The sequence below is a fragment of the Mesoplodon mirus genome (genome assembly GCF_964341445.2).
Source record: "Mesoplodon mirus genome assembly, chromosome: 7".
NCBI classification, from domain to species: domain Eukaryota; kingdom Metazoa; phylum Chordata; class Mammalia; order Artiodactyla; family Ziphiidae; genus Mesoplodon; species Mesoplodon mirus.
Window position 1 is genome coordinate 123,246,031 of NC_138983.1, and position 22,560 is coordinate 123,268,590.

At 38.1% G+C, this 22,560-nt stretch overlaps 1 pseudogene across 1 annotated transcript; it reads right to left on the bottom strand.

Annotated features, from left to right (window-relative positions):
* Positions 1 to 16,678: 16,678 nt before the first annotated feature.
* On the bottom strand, positions 16,679 to 17,254 carry LOC309808954 (NXPE family member 2-like; annotated as a pseudogene). The gene has a single exon. The product of its transcript is annotated as an NXPE family member 2-like (transcript).
* Between the last annotated feature and the right edge of the window lie 5,306 nt (positions 17,255 to 22,560).

Consider the following 22,560-nt stretch of genomic DNA (forward strand, 5'->3'; position numbering starts at 1 on the left):
AGGTTGCTTTGCCTATTCGGGGTGTTTTGTGTTTCCATACAAATTGTGAAATTTTTTGTTTTAGTTCTGTGAAAAATGCCATTGGTAGTTTGATAAGGATTGCATTGAATCTGTAGATTGCTTTGGGTAGTATAGTCATTTTCAGAATGTTGATTCTTCCAATCAAAGAACATGGTATACTTCTCCATCTGTTTGTATCATCTTTAATTTCTTTCATCAGTGTGTTATAGTTTTCTGCATACAGGTGTTTTGTCTCCTTAGGTAGGTTTATTCCTAGGTATTTTATTCTTTTTGTTGCATTGGTAAATGGGAGTGTTTCCTTAATTTCTCTTTCATATTTTTCATCATTAGTGTATAGGAATGCAAGAGATTTCTGTGCATTAATTTGTATTCTGCTACTTTACCAAATTCATTGATCACCTGTAGTAGTTTTCTGGTAGCATCTTTAGGATTCTCTATGTATAGTATCATGTCATCTGCAAACAGTGACAGTTTTACTTCTTTTCTGATTTGGACTCCTTTTATTTCTTTTTCTTCTATGATTGCTGTGGCTAAAACTTCCAAAACTATGTTGAATAATAGTGGTGAGAGTGGGCAACCTTGTCTTGTTCCTGATCTTAGTGGAAATGGTTTCATTTTTTCACCATTGAGAACGATGTTGGCTGTGGGTTTGTCATATATGGGTTTTATTATGTTGAGGTAAGTTCCCTCTATGCCTACTTTCTGGAGGGTGTTGAACTTTGTCGAAAGCTTTTTCAGAATCTATTAAGATGATCATATGGTTTTTATCATTCAGTTTGTTAATATGGTGTTTCACATTGATGGATTTGTGTGTGTTGAATAATCCTTGCATTCCTGGGATAAACCCCACTTGATCATGGTGTATGATTCCTTTAATGTGTTGTTGGATTCTGTTTGCTAGTATTTTGTTGAGGATTTTTGCATCTATGTTCATCAGTGATATTGGCCTGTAGCTTTCTTTTTCTGTGACATCTTTGTCTGGTTTTGGTATCAGGGTGATGGTGCCTCGTAGAATGAGTTTGGGAGTGTTCCTCCCTCTGCTATATTTTGGAAGAGTTTGAGAAGGATTGGTGTTAGCTCTTCTCTAAATGTTTGCTAGAATTCACCTGTGTATCCATCTGGTTCTGGGCTTTTGTTTGCTGGAAAATTTTTAATCACAGTTTCAATTTCAGTGCTTGTGATAGGTCTGTTTATATTTTCTATTTCTTCCTGGTTCAGTCTTGGTAGGTTGTGCTTTTCTAAGAATTTGTCCATTTCTTCCAGGTTGTTCATTTTATTGGCATATAGTTGCTCTTAGTAATGTCTCATGAACCTTTGTATTTCTGCCATGTCAATTGTTACTTCTCCTTTTTCATTTCTAATTCTATTGATTTGAGTCCTCTCCCTTTTTTTCTTTATGAGTCTGGCTAATGGTTTATCAGTTTTGTTTGTATTCTCAAAGAACCAGCTTTTAGTTCTACTGGTCTTTGCTCTCGTTTCCTTCATTGCTTTTTCATTTATTTCTGATCTGATCTTTATGATTTCTTTCCTTCTGCTAACTTTGGGGGTTTTTTTGTTCTCCTTTCTCTGACTGCTTTAAGTGTAAGGTTAGGTTGTTTATTTGAGGTATTTCTTTTTTCCTGACGTAGGATTGTATTGCTATAAACTTCCCTCTTAGAGCTGCTTTTGCTGCATCCTAAAGGTTTTGGGTCATTGTGTTTTCATTGTTATTTGTTTCTAGGTATTTTTTTATTTCCTCTTTGACTTCTTCAGTGATCTCTTGGTAATTTAGTAGTGTGTTGTTTAGCCTCCATGTGTTTGTATTTTTTACAGATCTTTTCCTGTAGTTGATATCTAGTCTCATAGCGTTGTGGTTGGAAAAGATACTTGAAACGATTTCAATTTTCTTAAATTTACCAAGGCTTGATTTTTGACCCAAGATATGATCTATCCTGGAGAATGTTCCATGAGCACTTGAGAAGAAAGTGTATTCTGTTGTTTTTGGATGGAATGTCCTATAAATATCAGTTAAGTCCATCTTGTTTAATGTATCATTTAAAGCTTGTGTTTCCTTATTTATTTTCATTTTGGATGATCTGTCCATTGTGAAAGTGGGGTGTTAAAGTACCCTAGTATGATTGTGTTACTGTCAATTTCCCCTTTTATGGCTGTTAGCATTTGCCTTATGTATTGCTCCTATGTTGGTGCATAAATATTTACAATGTTATATCTTCTTCTTGGATTGATCCCTTGATCAGTATGTAGTGTCCTTCTTTGTCTCTTGTAATAGTCTTTATTTTAAGGTCTATTTTGTCTGATATGAGAATTGCTACTCCAGCTTTCTTTTGATTTCCATTTGCATGGAATATCTTTTTCCATCCCCTCACTTTCAGTCTGTATGTGTCCTTAGGTCTGAATTGGGTCTCTTGTAGACAGCATATATACGGGTCTTGTTTTTGTATCCATTCAGCCAGTCTGTATGTCATTTGATTGGAGCATTTAATCCATTTACATTTAAGGTAATTATCGATATGTGTGCTCCTATTACCATTTTCTTAATTGTTTTTGGTTTGTTGTTTTAGGTCTGTTCCTTCTCTTGTGTTTCCTGACTAGAAGAAGTTCCTTTAGCATTTGTTGTAAAGCTGGTTTGGTGGTGCTGAATTCTCTTAGCTTTTGCTTGTCTGTAAATGTTTTAATTTCTCCATCGAATCTGAATGAGGTCCTTGCTGGGTAGAGTAATCTTGATTGTAGGTTTACCCTTTCATCACTTTAAATTTGTCATGCCACTCCCTTCTGGCTTGCAGAGTTTCTGCTGAAAGATCAGCTGATAACCTTATGGGGATTCCCTTGTATGTTATTTGTTGCTTTTCCCTTGCTGCTTTTAATATTTTTTCTTTGAATTTAATTTTTGAAAGTTTGGTTAATATGTGTCTTGGCATGTTTCTCCTTGGATTTATCCTGTATGGGACTCTCTATGCTTCCTGGGCTTGATTGAATACTTCCTTTCCCATATTAGGGATGTTTTCAACTATAATCTCATCAAATATTTTCTCAGTCTCTTTCTTTTTCTCTTCTTCTTCTGGGACCCCTATAATTCGAATGTTGGTGCATTTAATGTTGTCCCAGAGGTCTCTGTGACTGTCCTCAATTCTTTTCCTTCTTTTTTCTTTATTCTGCTCTGTGGTATTTATTTCCACTATTTTGTCTTCCAGGTCACTTATGCGTTCTTCTGCCTCAGTTATTCTGCTATTGATTCCTTCTGGGGAGCTTTTAATTTCATTTATTGTGTTGTTCATCATTGTTTGCTTGCTCTTTAGTTCTTCTAGGTCCTTGTTAAACGTTTCTTGTATTTTCTGTATTCTATTTCCTAGATTTTGGATCATCTTTACTATCATGATTCTGAATTCTTTTTCAGGTAGACTGCCTATTGCCTGTTCATTTGTTTGGTCTGGTGGATTTTTACCTTGCTCCTTCATCTGCTGTGTGTTTCTCTGTCTTCTCATTTTGCTTAACTTACTGTGTTTGGGGTCTCCTTTTGGCAGCCTGCAGGTTCTTAGTTCCTGTTGTTTTTGGTGTCTGTCCCCAGTGGCTAAGGTTGGTTCAGTGGGGTGTATAGGCTTCCTGGTGGAGGGGACGACTGCCTGTGTTCTGGTGGATGAGGCTGGATCTTCTCTTTCTGGTGGGCAGGACCATGTTCAGTGGTGTGTTTTGGGGTGTTTGTGACCTTATTATGAATTTTGGTAGCCTCTCTGCTAATGGATGGGGTTGTGTTCCTGTCTTGCTAGTTGTTTGGCATAGGGTGTCCAGCACTGTAGCTTGCTGGTTGTTGAGTAGAGCTGGGTCTTAGCGTTGAGATGGAGATCTCTGGGAGAGCTCTTGCTGTTTGATATTACATGGAGCCAGGAGGTCTCTCGTGGACGAGTGTCCTGTACTCGGCTCTCCCACCTTGGAGGCTCAGGCCTGACACCTGGCCAGAGCACCAAGACCCTGTCAGCCACTCAGCCAGGTACGTGGAGAGTTTCCTGCCTTTTGGGAAGTCTGAAGTTTTCTGCCAGTGTTCAGTAGGTGTTCTTTAGGAGTTGTTCCACATGTAGATGTATTTCTGATGTATTTGTGGGGAGGAAGGTGATCTCCACGTCTTACTCCTCCACTATCTTGAAGGTCTCTAGACTTTTGTATATTTTAAAACTAATTACCTTAATGACTTCTACTAGTTTATTTTCATTTGATTTACTTAGGTTTTCCATTTAAAGAAGGATGATCTAAAAATAGAGACTAATTTGTCCCCATGTTTCTAAAATTTACCAATTAAAAGAATTCTTCTGTCCTTTATTGCATTGGCTAGAACTTCCAGGAAAGTGCTAAATAATAACCAGCACACTGCTCTTGTTGCTAAATTTAATGGGAATGGGCTCTAGTATTTCATCATTAACTCTAATATGGGCTATCTCTATGTAATAACTATTCTCTAATTGATTAAGGAGCTTTTCCTCTATTGTCAGGAAGCTTTTGTATTTATTTAATATTTCATTTATTTTGTAATCTTTGCATTTGTTAAAATAACTATTTTTTAATCTTCTGAGGTACTGAAGTGACTAATTAAATGACTGGTATATTTTACATGCTACTGGATTAGCATGTTATATAGGGAGATTAGTTTGTGATTTACATTTTTGTGCTCTATTTGTTGGACTTGGGGATTAGAGTATTGCTAGTTTGGGAAAATGAATTGGGCAGTGTGCCATCTTTTTCTGTACTCTGGAACACTTTAAGTGATATGTGAATTATCTTTCCTTGAAGATCTGCTAGAACTCACTAGTAAAATTGTCTAGACACGGTACAGCATTTGGAGTTATTCCCTAGGCAAAAATTTCCATTTCTTCCATGGTTGTTGGTATCCACATGGACTACTTTCTCAAATCATTTCTGGAAGTTTACGTGTTTTTTAGAAAATCATGTGTTTCATCCTTATTTTTGGAATTTTTAGCTTAGAGTGGTGCATTTAAATTTCTTATAGCATTACAGGGTACTTGTATATCTGTGAATAAAACCTGATTCTCATTTTTAATGATTTGAATATATTTTCTGTTGTCTAAATCTGTAAGCCTTGTCTATTTTATTGATATTTTCAAAGAAATTATTTCTCGGATTTATTTATCATATCTATTTTTGTTTTCTAATAATTTCTGCATCATTATTTTTATCCTTTTATTTTTTTATTTTTATTTTTATTTATTTTTATTATTTATTTATTTATTTATTTATTTATTTATTTTTTATTTTTATTTTTATTTTTATTTTTGGCAATATGTGGGCCTCTCGCTGTTGTGGCCTCTCCCGTTGCAGAGCACAGGCTCCGGACGTGCAGGCTCAATGGCCACGGCTCATGGGCCCAGCCGCTCCGCGGCATGTGGGATCTTCCCAGTCCAGGGCACGAATCCGTGTCCCCTGCATCAGCAGGCAGACTCTCAACCACTGCACCACCAGGGAAGCCCTACATCATTATTTTTACATCATTATTAATTCATTTCTCCTTATCTCTCAGATTTCTCTTCTTTTTTGACATTTTTTCAAATTTATTTTTAAAAATAAATATATTTAAGGCTGTGAGATTTCTTCTAAATGTAGTTGGCCTCGTCATATCAATTTTGATTTGTAGATGTTGTTGCTTTTATAGGTGTAATGTTCTATAGCTGCACGTATTTTTTTTTTTTTTTTTTTTTTTTTTTTTTTTTGCGGTATGCGGGCCTCTCACTGTTGTGGCCTCCCCCGTTGCGGAGCACAGGCTCCGGACGCGCAGGCCCAGCGGCCATGGCTCACGGGCCCAGCTGCTCCGCGGCATATGGGATCCTCCCAGACCGGGGCACGAACCCGTATCCCCTGCATCGGCAGGCGGACTCTCAACCACTGCGCCACCAGGGAGGCCCTGCTGCACGTATTTTTAACTTTTGTAAACATTGAGTATAATTTACAAACATTGAAACGCACATATTTGAATAGTACGCTTTGATAAGTTTTTTATTGAAGTAAAATTTATGTACAGTGAAATGCATTTCTTAATTGTGCAGTTTGTAGAGTTTCAACAAGTCTGTGTAACCAACACACCAAGCAAGATGCAGAACCCCTCCCTTGAGCTTTCCTTCTGCCCCCTTGCAGTCAGTCCCCCACCGGGCAACCACTGTTTGGATTTCTATCACCAGAGTCATTTTGTTGATTCTTGAACTTCATATGAATGAAATCATACAGTAGTGCTCTCTGTGTCTGAGTTCTTTCCCTCAGCATAATTATTTTTAGGTTAATCCATATTGTTGCTTGTATCAGTGGCACATTTTTTGTAAACTGAGTTTTAAAATTACTGAGTTTTAAAAATTGTATCATTTGACTGTACCACAGTTTATCCTATGTCCTCTGGATGGACTTTTGTGGTATTTCCAGTGTTGGACTATAATGAATAAAGCTGCCTGGACATTCCTGTAAAAGTCTTTTTGTGGATATGTTTTCATTTCTTTTGGGTAAATACTTAATGGTGTTACTGGGCCAAGGGGTAGATGTATGCTTAATTTTAAAGAAAGTGCCAATCTTTTTCCAGTACTTGTATCATTACAGACTCCTTCCGGAAATGCATGAGACTCCAGTTGTTCACATCCTTACTAACAATTGGTATTGTCTGTCTTTCATTTTAGTCATTTTTGGGGGTATAAAATAGAATCTCATTGTGGTTTTAATTTGTATTTCTCTGTTGTCTAATGATATTAGGCATCTTTTTGTGTGCTTCTTCTTGGCTATTTATATAGCTTCTTTTGTTAAATGTTCAAGCCTTTTGACTATTTTTAAATTGGGTTGTCTTTTTGTTATTTGAGTTGTAGGAATTCTTTATATTAATATGTTCTGGATATAAGTTCTTTGTCAGATTTATGATTCTAAATATTTTCTTCTAGTCTGTGGTTTATCTTTTCTTTGCAGTGTCTTCTGAAGAATAGGAGGTTTTAATTTAATGAATTCCCTTCTTGTAATTTTTTCTTTTATGGTTATTGTTTTTTGTGTTTCATTTAAGAAATTTTTACCTACCTGAATATTGCAAATATATTCTATATTTTCATGTAGAAGCTTTCCAGTTTTAGCTTTTTTTGATCCTATCATTCATTCCCAATTAACTTTTGGGATGAAGTGTAGCAGTCAGGATTCATTATTTTTTACCCAGTAGCTCTTTGGTTGTTCCAACACCATTTGTAGAAAAAACTATCCACTTCCTATTGAATTATCTTGGTGCCTTTGTTGAAAATCAGTTGAGGGCTTCCCTGGTGGTGCAGTGGTTAAGAATCCGCCTGCCAATGCAGGGGACATGGGTTCAAGCCCTGGTCTGGGAAGATCCCACATGCCACAGAGCAACTAAGCCTGTGCACCACAACTACTGAGCCTGCGCTCTAGAGCCTGCGAGCCATAACTACTGAGCCCGTGAGCCAAAACTACTGAAGCCCATGTACCTAGAGCCTGAGCTCCGCAACAAGAGAAGCCACCTCAGTGAGAAGCCCGCGCACCGCAACGAAGAGAAGCCCCACTCGCTGCAACTAGAGAAAGCCTGTGAGCAGCAATGAAGAACCCATGCAGCTAAAAATAAATAAAATAAATTTTAAAAAAAGAAAGAAAATCAGTTGAATGTATCTTGTAGGTCTATTTCTAGACTTTCTAGACTGTTTCTGTAGTTGCAGGTTTGGTATTCTCTTTGACCCATGAATTGCTTAGGAATATGCTGCCATCTTTAACAACAACTCTAACTTATGACCCTGAAGACCATTATGTTGGAGCCAGATCAGGAATGAGGCCGAGTAAGAATGTCATCCTCTAAAGCAGTAGTTCTAAAATTTAGCAGTGTTACACAGGGAGTTAACAAACAAGAATAGATTTTGGGACCCTATTCCAGACCTAATTTTCAGTGTAAAAACTGGGGAATTTCTCTTTTTAAAAAGCCCTCCAGGTGACTCTAAGACGTCCAGTCAATTTGAGAACCATTGCCATAAGCATCACCTCTTACAGCAAAGAGCAGACTTATAGTTACACGCTGAGATCTCAGTGGGTTCAATCTGTTCCATTATTTCAGTGTATAGACTAGACCTTCAAAAAAGGGAAACAGAAAATTAGCCTGTTACTTCTTCAGGCAGGCATTGAAATGAACATGAACCTCACATCATCTTTGAATGACCTTCTTTTTAATTTGGGAGGATGTAATATCTATTATTGTTGTGGTGTAGTTAAGAGATTTTTTTTTGTAGGAAACAATTGGATTCTGAATGACTGTTTTGCTGTTCAAGTATCGTGACTTAAAGTTTTAGGGAGAACTCTTTGGGGCATGGAGGCAGGTGCCTTATCTATTCCATGGCTAATGGATCAGGGAAGCTCCAAGAAAGCCAAGAGAGCTGTCAAATGAAGTGCATTACAGTTCAGGACCAGAGGGAAGGCTTTTGGAGAGACTTACGATCTTATTATATTGGTGAGAATATTAAAAAAGGAGCCCAGCTCCTGTGCTCCTTAGTTGTGGCATGTGAACTCTTAGCTGCACCGTGCATGTAGGATCTAGTTCCCTGACCAGGGATCGAACCTGGGTCCCCTGCATCGGGAGTACAGAGTCTTAACCACTGCACCACCAGGGAAGTCCCCTAGATGGTTTTCTTGTGTTGTTGTAAATCTGGATTGTGAATCATATTATGGTTGGTGAGATTTACCATGGGAATTCTGTGTGGTTTAGTTTGAGTGTGTGAATTCAGAAAGAGTTTGTATTTGTTTCTGTCAAGTTCCCCTAGGGAATTAGCCCCAGCTTACTTGCTTATTTATTTACTTAGTTACTGGATTGAGGTTTCCTGAATTGAACAGGTAGTATGGATTAGAATTTCAGATCTTTATCAAGGCAGGTCTGTGCTTACTAACTCATAAAGGGAGACTTCCCCTTTTCTATCAGAATCTGGGACAAGACAGACAAACTTCTTTGTCATCTTTCATGGGTATATTTTTTTCCAGTTCCCCCTTTCTCTGAGAGTAGTCCTTTGAAGGTTTAAGCTTATGCAGGGATTTCAGGCCCCTTGCCTCCTGTCTGAGTGAAAATAAGAAAGCCAGTGAGGCTGGAGGGTAATTAATGAGGGGCAATGATGGCAGGATATGAAGCCAGAGAGGTAATGAGAGGCAAGAACATGTAAGGCCTTGTGAGTCAGGACAAGATTTTTTGCTTATACTCTCAGATGAAAAATCATTGGAGGGTTTTGAGCAAAGATATGACATGCACGAATGTGATCTGATTTGTATTTTAAATGGATTTGCTGGTTGCAGTTAGAAAATAGACTATGGGACCCAAGGATGGAAGTAGGGAGACAAAGTTGAAGGATATTGCAGTATTGTGGGTGAGAGGTGATGATGGTGTACACTTAGGTGGTTATGGCGGAGGTGGTGAGAAGTGGTAAAATTCTGGGTATGGTTTGAAGGTGGAGAAAATAGGATTTGATAATAAACTGAATATTGAATATATGGGAGAGACTTCAAGGTTTTTAGACTTAGACAACTGGCAAGAACTATATTGCTATTTGCTGAGATGAGGAAGACTGGATAGACCAGTTTGGTGGAGGAAAATCAAGAATTTGGTTTTGGACACAGATTATAAGCTTGAGATGTCTGTTAAGCCATACAAATGGAGATGTAGATTGACAGTTGAATTTATGATGCTGGGAGACATGAGAGGAAATATCCACATTATATATATAAATTTGGTAATTGCCAGGTTATATATGATATGAAATTCTATGGAATTTAATAAGATTATTCATTTAAAAAAGATGTTATAAATCACCTAGAATTTCTGGGTATTTTGTAGCAGATGTATTTTTAATTAGTTAATTAATTAATTTGGCTGCCTTGGGACTTCATTGCTGCACACAGGCTTTCTCTAGTTGCGGCAAGTGGGGGCTACTCTTCGTTGCAGTGCGTGGGCTTCTCACTGAAGTGGCTTCTCTTGTGGCGGAGCACCAGCTCTAGCTGTGTAGGCTTCAGTAATTGTGGCTTATGGGCTCTAGAGCACAGGCTCAGTAGTCATGGCGCACATATGCTCCACGGCATGTGGGATCTTCCTGGACCAGGGCTTGAACCTACGTCCCTTGCATTGGCAGGCGGATTCTTAACCACTGCACCACCAGGGAAGTCCTAGCAGATGTATTTTTAGATTACATTGTCTCTACTGTGTTAGAAGAAATAAAAGTATATATATATTTTAAAATGCAGTAAAATACATATAAACATAAAATTTATCATCTTAACTGTTTTTAAGTGTACAGTTTAATAATGTTAAGTATATTCACATTGTTGTGCAACCAATCTTCAGAACTTTTTCATCTTGCAAAACTGAAACTCTATGTGCATTAATAACTATTCCCCATTCTTCTATTCCTCCCAGTCCCTGGCAACTACCATTCCACTTTCTGTTTATATGAGTTTGATTACTCTGGATACTTCATATAAGTGAAATCATACAGCATTTGTCATTTTGTGACTGGCTTATTTTACTTAGCGTAATGTCTTCAAGATTCATCCATGTTATAGCATGTGTCAGAATTTCCTTCCTTTTCAAGACTGAATAATATTCCTCTGTGTGTGTGTGTGTGTGTGTGTGTGTGTATCAATCACATTTTGTTTATCCATTCATCTGTTGATTGACATTTGGTTTGCTTTCACCTCTTGGCTGGTATGAGTAAAGCTATTATGACCATGGGTGTGCAAATTCTCTTTGACACTCTGCTTTCAATTATTTTGGGGATATATACTTAGCAGTGGTATTGCTAGGTCATTTGGTGATTCTATTTTTAATTTTTTGAGGAGCTGCCATACTGTTTTCTATGGTGGCCACACCATTTTACATTCCCACCAGTGGTGCACAAGGGTTCCAATTTTTCCATCTCCTTGTGAACATTTGTTATTTTCTGTTTTTAAAATTTTTTGTATAGCAGCCACCCTAGTGGGTGTGAGATGATATCTCATTGTGGTTTTGATTTACATTTCTTTAAATGATTAGTCATTTAAATCATTTAAATCATTTCTTTAATGATTAGTGATATTGAGCATCTTTTCTTTGCTTGTTGGCCATTTGTATATCTTTTTTGGAGAGATGTCTTTTCAAGTCCTTTGCCCATTTAAAAAATCAGGTTATTTGGATTTGTGTTGTTGAGTTGTAGAATTTCTTTAATACATCCTGGATATTAGCTCCTTATCAGGTATTTAACTTGCAATTATTTTCTTCCATTCCATAGGTTGCTTTTTCACTCTGTTGATTGTGTCTTTTGATGCACAGAAGTTTTAAATTCTGATGTAGTCACATTTACCTATTTTTGCTTTTGTTGCCTGTGCTTTGGGTGTTATATCCAAGACATCATTGCCAAATCCAATGTCATAAAGCTTTCCTTGTTTTCTTCTATGAGTTTTATAGTTTTAGGTCTTAAATTTAGGCCTTTGGTCCACTTTGAGTTAATTTTTTTCCATGGTCTAAGGTAAGGATCAAACTTCATTCTTTTTGCATATGGAATCCAGTTTTTCCAATACTTTTTGTTGAAAAGACTGTCCTTTATCCACTAAATTGTCTTGGCACCCTTGTCAAAAATCATTTGACCGTATATGTGAGGGTTAGAAATATATTCTTGTCATCTCCTCTCTGTGGATGAAAAATATTGCCTGCCATATCAGTAAACAAAGGATGTTGCCGCCATCAAGCCCTAGGCCACTGCAGCCACCCCCTACTGTGCACCCTGAGGGAAGTCAGGATGGAAAGCTGGGCACTGACCCTACCTAGATGGTTAAGGTGCATATAAAAGGAATGATTTCAATAGCCCAGACTCTTGCATCTTCCCATACACAAAAAAGCTCACTAACTTCATTAACTTGAGATATCTGGTTTTCTTTAATCAACAGTAATCTTTTGATGTTCCAACTACCTGGTTTTTGTTGCAAAAAACCCTATATATCCTCGCTCCTCCTTTACCTCTTTGGAGCTGTCCCTCAGAGCTATCTGAGAGACTGTCTTCCAAGCTTCAGTCCTCAGTTTTGTCCATCAAATAAAACATAATTCTCAACTTTTAGGTTGTGCATATTTTTTCAGTCAACATCTCCATTAAACAAGTCCATTTTTATTTTGCCTACTAAATATCTTCTGAATCTCCCTACTTCTCTTTATTTCTGCCAGTGACACCCTGGCTTATATTATCATCCTATCATCCAGGTTACAGGAATAGCCTGAAAACTTGTTTCCTTACATTTACTTTAAAAAAAAAATACCCCAACAAACCAGCTTTATTGTGATATAATTCACATAGCATAAATTTACCCATTTAAAATGTACAATTCAGTAGTTTTTAGTATATGCATCCATCTCTAAAACCTAATTGTAGAACATTTTTCTTCTATCCCAAATCACAAATACTCTTGACCCACTCTAACCTGTTATCCAATTTGCAGCTAGATTGATCTTTTTTTTTTTAAAGCTAATCTGATTATGTTCCCCTCCCCCATTTCCCTACACAAAAATCCCTTCAATGGTCTACTGTCTCCTTACAACAGACCAAAATCTTTGGTGTGGCTTTCATTCCACACTGCCTCCCGCCCTCCCCCTCCCCCTCCCCCGCCCCAATATCTCCAGCTCCATTTCACATCACTTTCTCCCATAATACGGCACTATGATATGGCCACACCATGCTTTTCCCTTCCTCATGGATTTTCAGATGCTTTTCTTTTTCTCTGCCCCATCCCCATCTCTATCACCTTCCCAACTTTTATATCTCAGCTCAAATACTGCTTGCTCAAGGAAGGCTTCCATGACTGCCCTTCCCCTTACCACACACCCAGATGAGCTTAGGGTCCCTCTGTTAGCCTCAGATTCCTCCTGTAGAATATAGGCTCCATGAGGCCAGGTGCTGGCACAATCACTGTATCCCCAGTGCCTAGCACGGTGCCTGCCACTTTGCAGACATTTCATTTGTTCAACTAATATTGGGTGCTCACTCTTTGTCAGGCACCTTTCTAAGTGAAGATATGCAAAAGAGCATGGCTGGAAGTCTGAGTCCTTGACTGTAACTACCTCCAGAAAATGCCAAACACTGGCTGTGCACTAGGTCTGGTGTGGGAAGTGGGACAGCTTTCCCCATGAGACCTGTCAGATAAAGCCTTTGCAGTTACCTACGGTCTGGCCTGAAAGATCATGTATAGGATTTTGGACAGGAGCTGGACTCCTCAGAGATTAGGGGATGTTTTTCTCTTGAGAAATTGGATGGGCCAAGAGAAAAGCTTCCAGGTACTGGTATTTGTGTGTGTGTGTGTGTGTGTGTGTGTGTGTGTCTATAGTCCACTGAATAGGCCTTTTGCCACCTCATCACTGCACAATGAGATGTTCCTGTTGATCACCCCCATCCATGTACATAGAGCATCCATGTTGATTTTCAAGTGCCCAATGAAAAGATACGAGCAGACATCTAAGGATTTCAGGTATTTGATGAATACCTCCTACTTGAAAGAGAGACTAAATAATCACACAGATAAAAGAAACTCAGAAGCAACAGGGACAATGTAAAGAATAAAATAAAATTTCAAAAAAATTATCATATCATAATAATAATCTGAATGTTTTCATCATGTAAGAGAAAATATTGCATCCAGGAAATAATGGGATGCTGTGAAAAAGAATAACCAGAGAACAATTAGGAGCTCTAAAATGAAAAAAATATATAGTGACTGAAAAAAAAAATCAACAACAGAAGTGCCAAAATATAAGATGACATAGCAAGTATTAGGGATCATAATGGCACCAAACTCTGTAGTTAGAGAAAACTGAAAAATAACGGACTTTAAAATTCTGAAGGAGAATCATTAATCAACTCAGAATTCTAAACCCAACCAAACTTTCCAAAAAGTGCCAAGGTAGAATAAAGATATTTTTAGATAAGCAAGAAGTAAAAATTAAATTTTTATTTTCTAAGAAAGTTTTTGAAAGATATGCTTAAGCCAAATGAGCAGTAAACTCAGGAGACCAGAGATGCTGTACAGGGAAGTGGTGAGGAGTTCCTAGGTCATTTTCTTCCTTGTATAGCAGATGGAAAGCAGTCATTCCCAACCGGAATAGGTGGCAAAGGGCTCTGGGCAAGAATTCTGCAGGGATAAAGATAGACTTGAAACCTTATCTGATGCCGTCAATGTTTTGGAAAATAAGAATGGAAGAATTTTGACAGTTATGATGGAGGATGTGGACAAATTAAAGATAAATACATAGAAAACGAAGCAAATGAAATTCCAGTAAAACCAAAAAAATTGTATTTTTTTGGAGGGGGGAAGGAAGGTGTACTACTTGGCTCAGCAGATAGCAAAATTTAATTAACAATGCAAAACACTACTAAGTTAACTTAGTAAAGCCCTTGTGTATAGTTAGAGAAAGTAGTAAAGGAAAATGTGGTGCAAGTGTGATGTGAGAGAATGAAATCTTTTACAACCAACCTAGGGAATTGATGTAAAATGCCAAAATGGAAAAAGGAAGACATAGCAGTGTTACAAACACTGCTAGAGACCTACCTGGGGCCCATTCTTCTCTTTCCCTTCCTAACAGAACATACGGTAGCAACATGCTTAGCAAACAAATTTTATTTCCTTGCCTTTCTTGTCAGTAAGAGTGGTCATTTTATATCAATCTGGCCAGTGATACATGTGACACATGATCAGAAGTCATTGGGTGGCAGATGCAGCTGAAATGTGTCCTTTGCCCTTCCTCTTCTTGCCTGGAATACAGTTGAGTTGCTGGAGGTACAGCATCCATCTTGAGATACTGAGGTGACAAGGATGAGAGAGGAAGTCATGTGCTAATGAGGGGAGTTAGAGCAGAAAGGTCTCAGATGGGTCTTGATGGCGTATTGGGTCGTGTGCCATCCCTGCTTTGCCTCTGGGCTTCTTTTACCTGAGAAATTCCCTGATTTGTTCAGAAAATTGAGATTTATTCAGAAAATTTAGTCAATTGTTCATAAAATTGAGATTTGTTTAGAAAATTGAGTTGATCAAGCTGCATAAGCATAATAGCTAAAAAATATGGTGGTAAATAGTGTTTAAAACAGTTAAAATAATTCAAAGTGATTGTATGGGGGGAGGGGGAGAGTGGTAGAAATTGCTGGGTTTTGGTACAATTGATGCTGTAGTGAGCTCAATTTGATGTTTTGGACAATGCATATGTATTAGTTTAATAAAATACAGATTAATAAGAAAGAAGACTATCTTCCTGCATGGAACACTTTGATATCTTCCTATTTTACTTGAAATAAAATCCAAACTCCTTTAACAGATTCTTCATGATATGGCTGGCCCTGGCCACCTTCCTTCCTCATCTTTCATCATCTTCCTCCTTGTCTAACCCCCAGCCACATTACCTTCTTTCAATTTTGTAAACACCCTTTTAGTAAATTTGCACATGAAGTTTCCTCTGGCTCATTTAGGACCCCAGGAGGAAACATGACAGGCGCAAACTTGGTGACCCAGGAGACTTTAATAAAGGCGAGATTTAAGGAAACCAACAAGGGATGATGCAGTACTTTGGGGCCTACAAGAGCAGGGAACCATCCATCCCCAGGCCTGAACCACCTGTAAGGAGAAAATCACCTGATAGAACTGTGACCTTTAGGAGAATAAAGCTGATAACCCATAGGTATTTGAACATTGAGAGTGCAGTGCTCACTGTTAATTAAAATGATTGGAGTGGTTGCTATAGGAAAATGTCTCAATGCACATTAGTTTGAAAGCTTGCTTGCGCTATGTAAAAGTCTCTACCCTTCTTGACTGAGTCTCTGGTGGTCACATGATCAGGGCCTCACAGAGCATGTGTTGAGGCCTCATATAGTAAGGCCTCTTTTTTAACAAAATTTTGTTGAAGTATAGTTGATTTACAATGTTGTGTTAATTTCTGCTATACAGCACGGTGATTCAGTTATACATATACATATATATTCTTTTTCATATTCTTTTCCATTATGGTTTATCACAGGATATTGGATATAGTTCCCTGTGCTATACAGTAGGACCTTGTTGTTTATCCATTCCATATATAATAGTTTGCATCTGCTAATCCCAGACTCCCACTCCATCTCTTCCCCAACCCCTCCCCTTGGCAACCACAAGTCTATTGTCTATGTCTGTGAGTCTGTTTCTGTTTCATAAAAGTTCATTTGTGTCATATTTTAGATTCCACATATAAGTGATATCATATGGTGTTTGTCTTCCTCTTTCTGACTTACTTCACTTAGTATGATAATCTCTAGTTCCATCCATGTTGCTGCAAATGGAATTATTTTGTTCTTTTTTGTGGCTAATATTCCATTGTGTGTGTGTGTGTGTGTGTGTGTGTATACTACATCTTCTTTATCCATTCATCTGTTGATGGACGTTTAGATGGTTTCCATGTCTTGGCTATCGTAAATAGTGCTGCTATGAACATTGAGGTGCATGTATCTTTTTGAATTATAGTTTTGTCTGGGTGTATGCCCAGGAGTGGGATTCCTGTGTCATATGGCAACTCTGAGGAACCTCCATACTGTTTTCCATAGTAGCTGTACCAATTTGCATTCCCACCAACAGTGCAGGAGTGTTCCCTTTTCTCCACACCCTCTCCAACAGTCATTATTTGTAGACTTTAGTAAAAGGCTTCTTGGTCACGAGTATCCAGGTACATAGTTCAGCACTTGAATTTAAAATGAGGACACAATCAGTATTGACATGGGAGGCGCCACTGGCAAACTGGCCTGTGAAGGTCACCCTGTCATAGCCTTGGTTCCTTGCCCTCCAGAGAGCCGACACCCCTTCACTGGGGAGGATGAGCAGGAGAGACAGAGACACCCGGCCCTCCCAGAACAGGGTGAAGCTGACAAGGTAGGTGCCATTGTTGAAGTCTGTCGCCTTTCCCGAAGCGCCTGCCTTCAGGGCTGGGGAGGACATCCTGGCCCTCAGGAGATCCCCGCCATATTCCTCCCTGCGTCCCAAGTGGTCCCTCACCTCCAGCAGGACGTCTAGCTGATCCCCCCCTGCAGTATGTGTCTTGAGGGCTGAGGAGGGTGGCTTTGCTGTGTGTGGCGCTGGTGGCGGAGCTCACGTGGGTGAAGGGTCTGGGTGGGATCAGCTGGTCTAGTTTCTCCATGATCCCCTTTATTCTCAGCTCAGTCTCTGTTGGTGAAACTGCTGGATCCAGTAGTACTTCATGGTGTAAGACCATTCTGAAGGTATTTCTCTGATGCATAAAGGGAGGCATCACTTATTCACACCAAACTTGAAATGACAAAGACTGAGACATAGTCTCTGTACACAGCTGAGCCTGTCTCTGTTAACCTTAAGGTTGGATTTATATCTTTATTAATATATTACCACCAAAGAGTCCAGTCCAGGAATTTCCATAATTAAAGTGCAGAAAGCTTTTGGTAAAACCTATGTGTCAGTTGTTCCATTACTACTTCACTACTATTCCATAGGCTATTAAAGCCCATTAAAAATATTTAAAGATATTAAAAAATATTAAAAGAATTCTTTTGATTAAGAAGTGGTTACAACAGTACATTGAAAGAATTAAATATTAAGAAATAGTTCACTATGTCTTGTCCTAATAAAATGAAAGGAAAAATCATAATAAAAAAATAAACATTTTTAACAGTGAAATGTCAAGTTTTTTTGGTAGGTACCGCATAAACAAGGTACAGAATTAAAAAGATACAAAATGGAAAGAAGTATGAAAGGAGCCTCCTTCTTTCATTCCTGTCTCCTGCCACACAGTTTTCCTCCCAGGATTAATCACTCTTATCTCTTTTATAAATATCTTTCCAGAGCCTATGTATATATACACATGTGTGTGCACATACACACACACACTACATATATTCTCTTTTCTTTTTACATAAATGGTAACATTATATGCATTGTTCTGTGCCTTGCTTTTTAATGTAAGGATGTATTCTGAATTTCTCTTAATTTTAGCACATACTGAGCTGCTTTAGTCATCCATTAAGATGGACACAAAGTATTTCATTGAATGCATGTATCATTCTTTAACAGTCACCTGTTGGTGGACATACAGATTTTCCCCATTTTCTGTTAATACGGAAATTAATAATCTTGTACATTTACTTAACTAGCTGAAAGAAGGCTGTGGCCTTTAGTCTGTGACAATGGACCCAGCTAAAATTATGGTGTTCAATTACTAAAGAGGGAGAGGGGAACGGATATTGGGAGACCACCTGCTTCACTTTCCGTGCTTAGCCCCGTGTAGGCCTTGTGGTCTCTGGTTGTCAATGTCCACATAATAGTCATCAACATGGTTGTTCTGTGCATGTAACCTTTAGACAAATGACAAAATGGTGCTGATTGCAGAACTAGAAAAGTTCTGGATTAGCTATTCCATGATGACCTGGAGGAGTTGTTAAGTCCTGGTGATTTTGGCCTGCTAAAGAGAGTTTTCATAATCCTATGAAATTCCTGTGTTGGAATTTCCATGTGACATGTTTGACCTTCTATGATGTTTGAGAGCATCACATCCTGGATGGCTGAATATCATAACCCTGGAAACTTAACATTGCTATACCCATCCTAATAATGCACTGGCATACTTTGGTGAGAAAGATAGCCTTTGAGTTTATTATTATAAACCATATCTTGTATAATATTAATGTCTCAGGGTATTCGTTTTTGCCAAGTGTCAAACTAAGCGCTCTGCAGGACTATTTCAAATATATAGCAAATTCTCTTATGATCAGTCTTACATGTTTATTTTACTTGATAATTTTAGAATAGGCTTGAATATTTTTAAGAGTATGTTAGTAATAGTTTTAAGATTCCATTGTATTTATTGATTAGTTTAGAGATTGTGGCAGGCAGACTAATCACCCTCCAAAAATATCTACTTTATAATCCCTGAGACCTGTGAATATGTTCCCTTCCATGGCAAGTGGGACTTTCCAGATATGATTAAGGGTATGGGTTTTGAGCTGGGAGATTATCCTGGATTATCTGGGTGGGACCAATCTGAATCACCTTAGTTCTCAGAAGTGGAAGAGGGAGGCAGAAAAATGGGTCAGAAAGATGTGGTGTGAGGACTTGACCCACCATTGTAGCTTTGAAAAAAGGAGGAAGGGGGCTGCGAGGAATGTGGGCAGCCTCCAGAAGCCTGAAATGACAAGGAAACTGATTCTGCCCTAGAGCCTCCAGAAAGGAATGCAGCCCTGCTACACCTTAATTTTAGCCCAGTGAGACTGATGTTGAACTACTGAACTACAGAACTGCAAGATGATACATTTTTGTTGTTCAAGATACTTTGTTACAGTAACAATAAGAAAATAATGCAGAGATGATTGACATTTTTTTCAGTATCAAGTCATCCCACCCAGAAACAAATAGTAGTTTTTCATCTATTTATATAAATTTTATTTTATATCACTTAGTAGCAATTTAAATTGTCTTTCTGTAGGTCATGCATATTTTGTTAAATTGTGAATTAGCTCTTTAAAGCACAAAGCAGATTGCATCACTCTCTTCCTTAATTGTTTTTTTGTAGCTTTCAAAAACTTACTGAATAAACACTAAAATCCTCAGCTTTGTACTTGAGAGCCTTCCATGATTCAGTTTCTTCCTTTTTTTAGCCTCATGCTTCACTACATTCCACCAAATGCTCTCACTCCTTTGGGCTGTTGACCAAAGTTCATGATGATTTTGCTCCTGAGTAGAGTTAATCAGATTTAAAAAATACAGAATACTAAATGGAATTTGAATTATTTTTAACAAGCAATAATTTTTTAGTGTCAGTATTTCTCGTGCAATATTTTCCCTTTATCTCATGTCATATGCATAAGAAATTAGGAATTACTGAAATTGAACTGATACTTTGTATTATTATTTGCTAAACCTGGCAACCTTACTCATGATCTTTATGAGTTTTCTCTTTCACCTCATTCCCTGTCTACAGATATCCTGTGGGGCTAAGTCAAATACCACCTTATCATAAGCCCTTCTGCCTTTTTACTTCCTTCATAGAATTGGTAGGTTAAATGTCTTTCAGATTGCAGCCTTGCTGAACATTTATTTTTCTCCATTTGCCCATAATGCCTCATATCTGTTAGAATCTCAATAAACATTTGCTGAATAAATGAATAAATATTAGGCAATAAATCAGTTGAGGTACATCTCAAAATGATTGTTATTGGTAAACTCTTAGGCTTTAAAGAAAGTTATTTTAAAGCTAAGTATAAACATTGTTCTTTCATAAGTAACATGGCTTTGTGCTTAACACTAAAACACATTTAATGAAATGGAAAACTCCATATAAAACTGCTAAGTGCATCCACTAAAGGTTAGGAAGGTATGCCCACAGAGAATTCAGCTAACTAAACCAAAATGTTCCTACTCTGAAGCTGTGGTATCCATCAGAGATTTGTACAGAATGTCCCTCAGACAGAATCACTGACTCTAGGAGATGCATTCCTGGGTTTAAATATGGATGTAGGATATGAATACTTTCCCCTTTGGGATAAATTGAGATGAAATCTGTTATAAAAAGAGTTTGAAATAATTTCCTTGAATTGATTTCTCTCTTTAAAATCCAAGGTGATTGACACCACAGACCCCTGCTAGGAATGGTGTTCCCAGAAAATCGTGATTGCTAGGGTTGATTCTGATAAAGTTTCCTCTGTGTCAGAATGTCTCTTAGAAGATCCATGCCAAGCACCACCTACCACAGGACAAAGCAAACTTACTGTTATATCAGGAGACATCAATATGGTTAAGATGTTTCATCATTTCAACTCCTATACTGGACCTTCAAAAAAATAAGACAACAAATTACCCTGCTGTCTGTTGACACAATACAAGTAATAGAAGCTTGTGAGTGAAGGATAATTTAAAATTTGCTACAACTGCAAGCTATTATGGTTGTTGTAAATATTGTATCTATTGGGCATTGTATATGAATTGGGATTTTTTATTGTATATCCATTGTATAAGCATTAGGAAAACTATTTACCTTTCTGGGAGCACCTTGAAGTCCAGGGCAGCTCTGCTCTTCTGTCACATGCAATCAGTGTGTCCTGGAATTTTAGTTTCAAAGTATTTATCTAATCTGAAAGTCCTCCTCTCTCTCTACTTACACATCACTTATTCAAGTTCATACAATATTTTTCTTAGATTACTGTCAGCCTCTAGCCAGGCCATCTCAATTTTATCCCATCTAAATTCTTCAACACAATTGCCAGAGCATCCTTTCTAATTGCAAATGCAACTGCATTACTGCTTAAAATCCTTTATTTTAAGGTTGTTTATTTAAAATCCCCATCACTTACCTAAGGAGTTCAGGCTTCTTAGCCTGGCATGAAGACCTCTTCTCACAGGGTTCCTGCTTCCCTCTTTATGTATGTTTTCTGCCATGTTTACCTTCCATTTTTCCTAGAAACTTGCTTTCTGAGGGTTGTAAGCTTTATGAAGGAAGGTAATGCATTTGCCTGGTCCACTGCTGTGTCCCTAATACCTCACAATGTGACTGGCAGAAAGTCATGTTCAGTCTGATGCATGAATAAATATACACTGCGTTTCTTTCCTCCAGTTGATGAAAGACTGACTATCTGACTCTCCTACTTCAAAGCTCTTACCCTCCCTTTGATTCACTCTTTGTTCCAATCCTGTGTACATGTGTAGGTAAGCGGTAGCAGGCAGAAAGGGGACACGGGTAAATGGGGACCCAGGTGCCAGGTAGTACAACAGATATAAGTGGTACCTGATTCACTGCTATGGGTGTCTCTTCAGGTTCAATCCAGAGAAAGGAAGGGATCAACACATTTTCATCCTTACTGGGACTTAGGCATAAGGACACTTAGTGGGTAGGAGGAGATTTGGTGAGGGGTACCATCAGAGATCAAAGGGAAAGAACAGAAACCCAACTGTGCTTTTACTTGTTTCAGAAGGGAATCAAAGACTATTGATCAGGAGCCAACACTTGGATAACTATGTAAGATCTGAAATGCATGTTATTTTTCCATGTTTGCTATCCATACTTTACTTCCTCTTAGCATATTTTTTGGGAGCTTAAGGGGAAAAGACTGTAAGCTTACTTAGAAAACTGCTAAGAAAGGGGTTGCTGAGAACCTAGCATTCCACTCTATGGCCAAGCTTAGGGAAAGTGAATTCCCAGGAAAAAAAATGGATCCCTAGGGGAAAGAAAAAGAATGGAAAGGGAAAAGGAAATGGACTGAGCCCCTGAGACTCACAGAAAGTTAGCAAAGTAGCCAAAGAATCTGAAACTGATAGGTTGTCTCAGGGATTGGCCCATAGGTTCTGGGATTTGTGGTGGCATCTAAGTTATCCTTTGTAAATTCCCAAAGTGACTCATGAAGTGTTTTGAAGCTTATGGTAGAGCTGGCAGACCAGGAAGTGAGTATATTTGTGAGGAATGGGAGAAAATCTTGGCATTGACACTGCCATGATTGATATGAGAAACATGCTTACACCCCAGTTTATGGAGGTCTGTTCAACTGGAGGCTTCCGAGAATC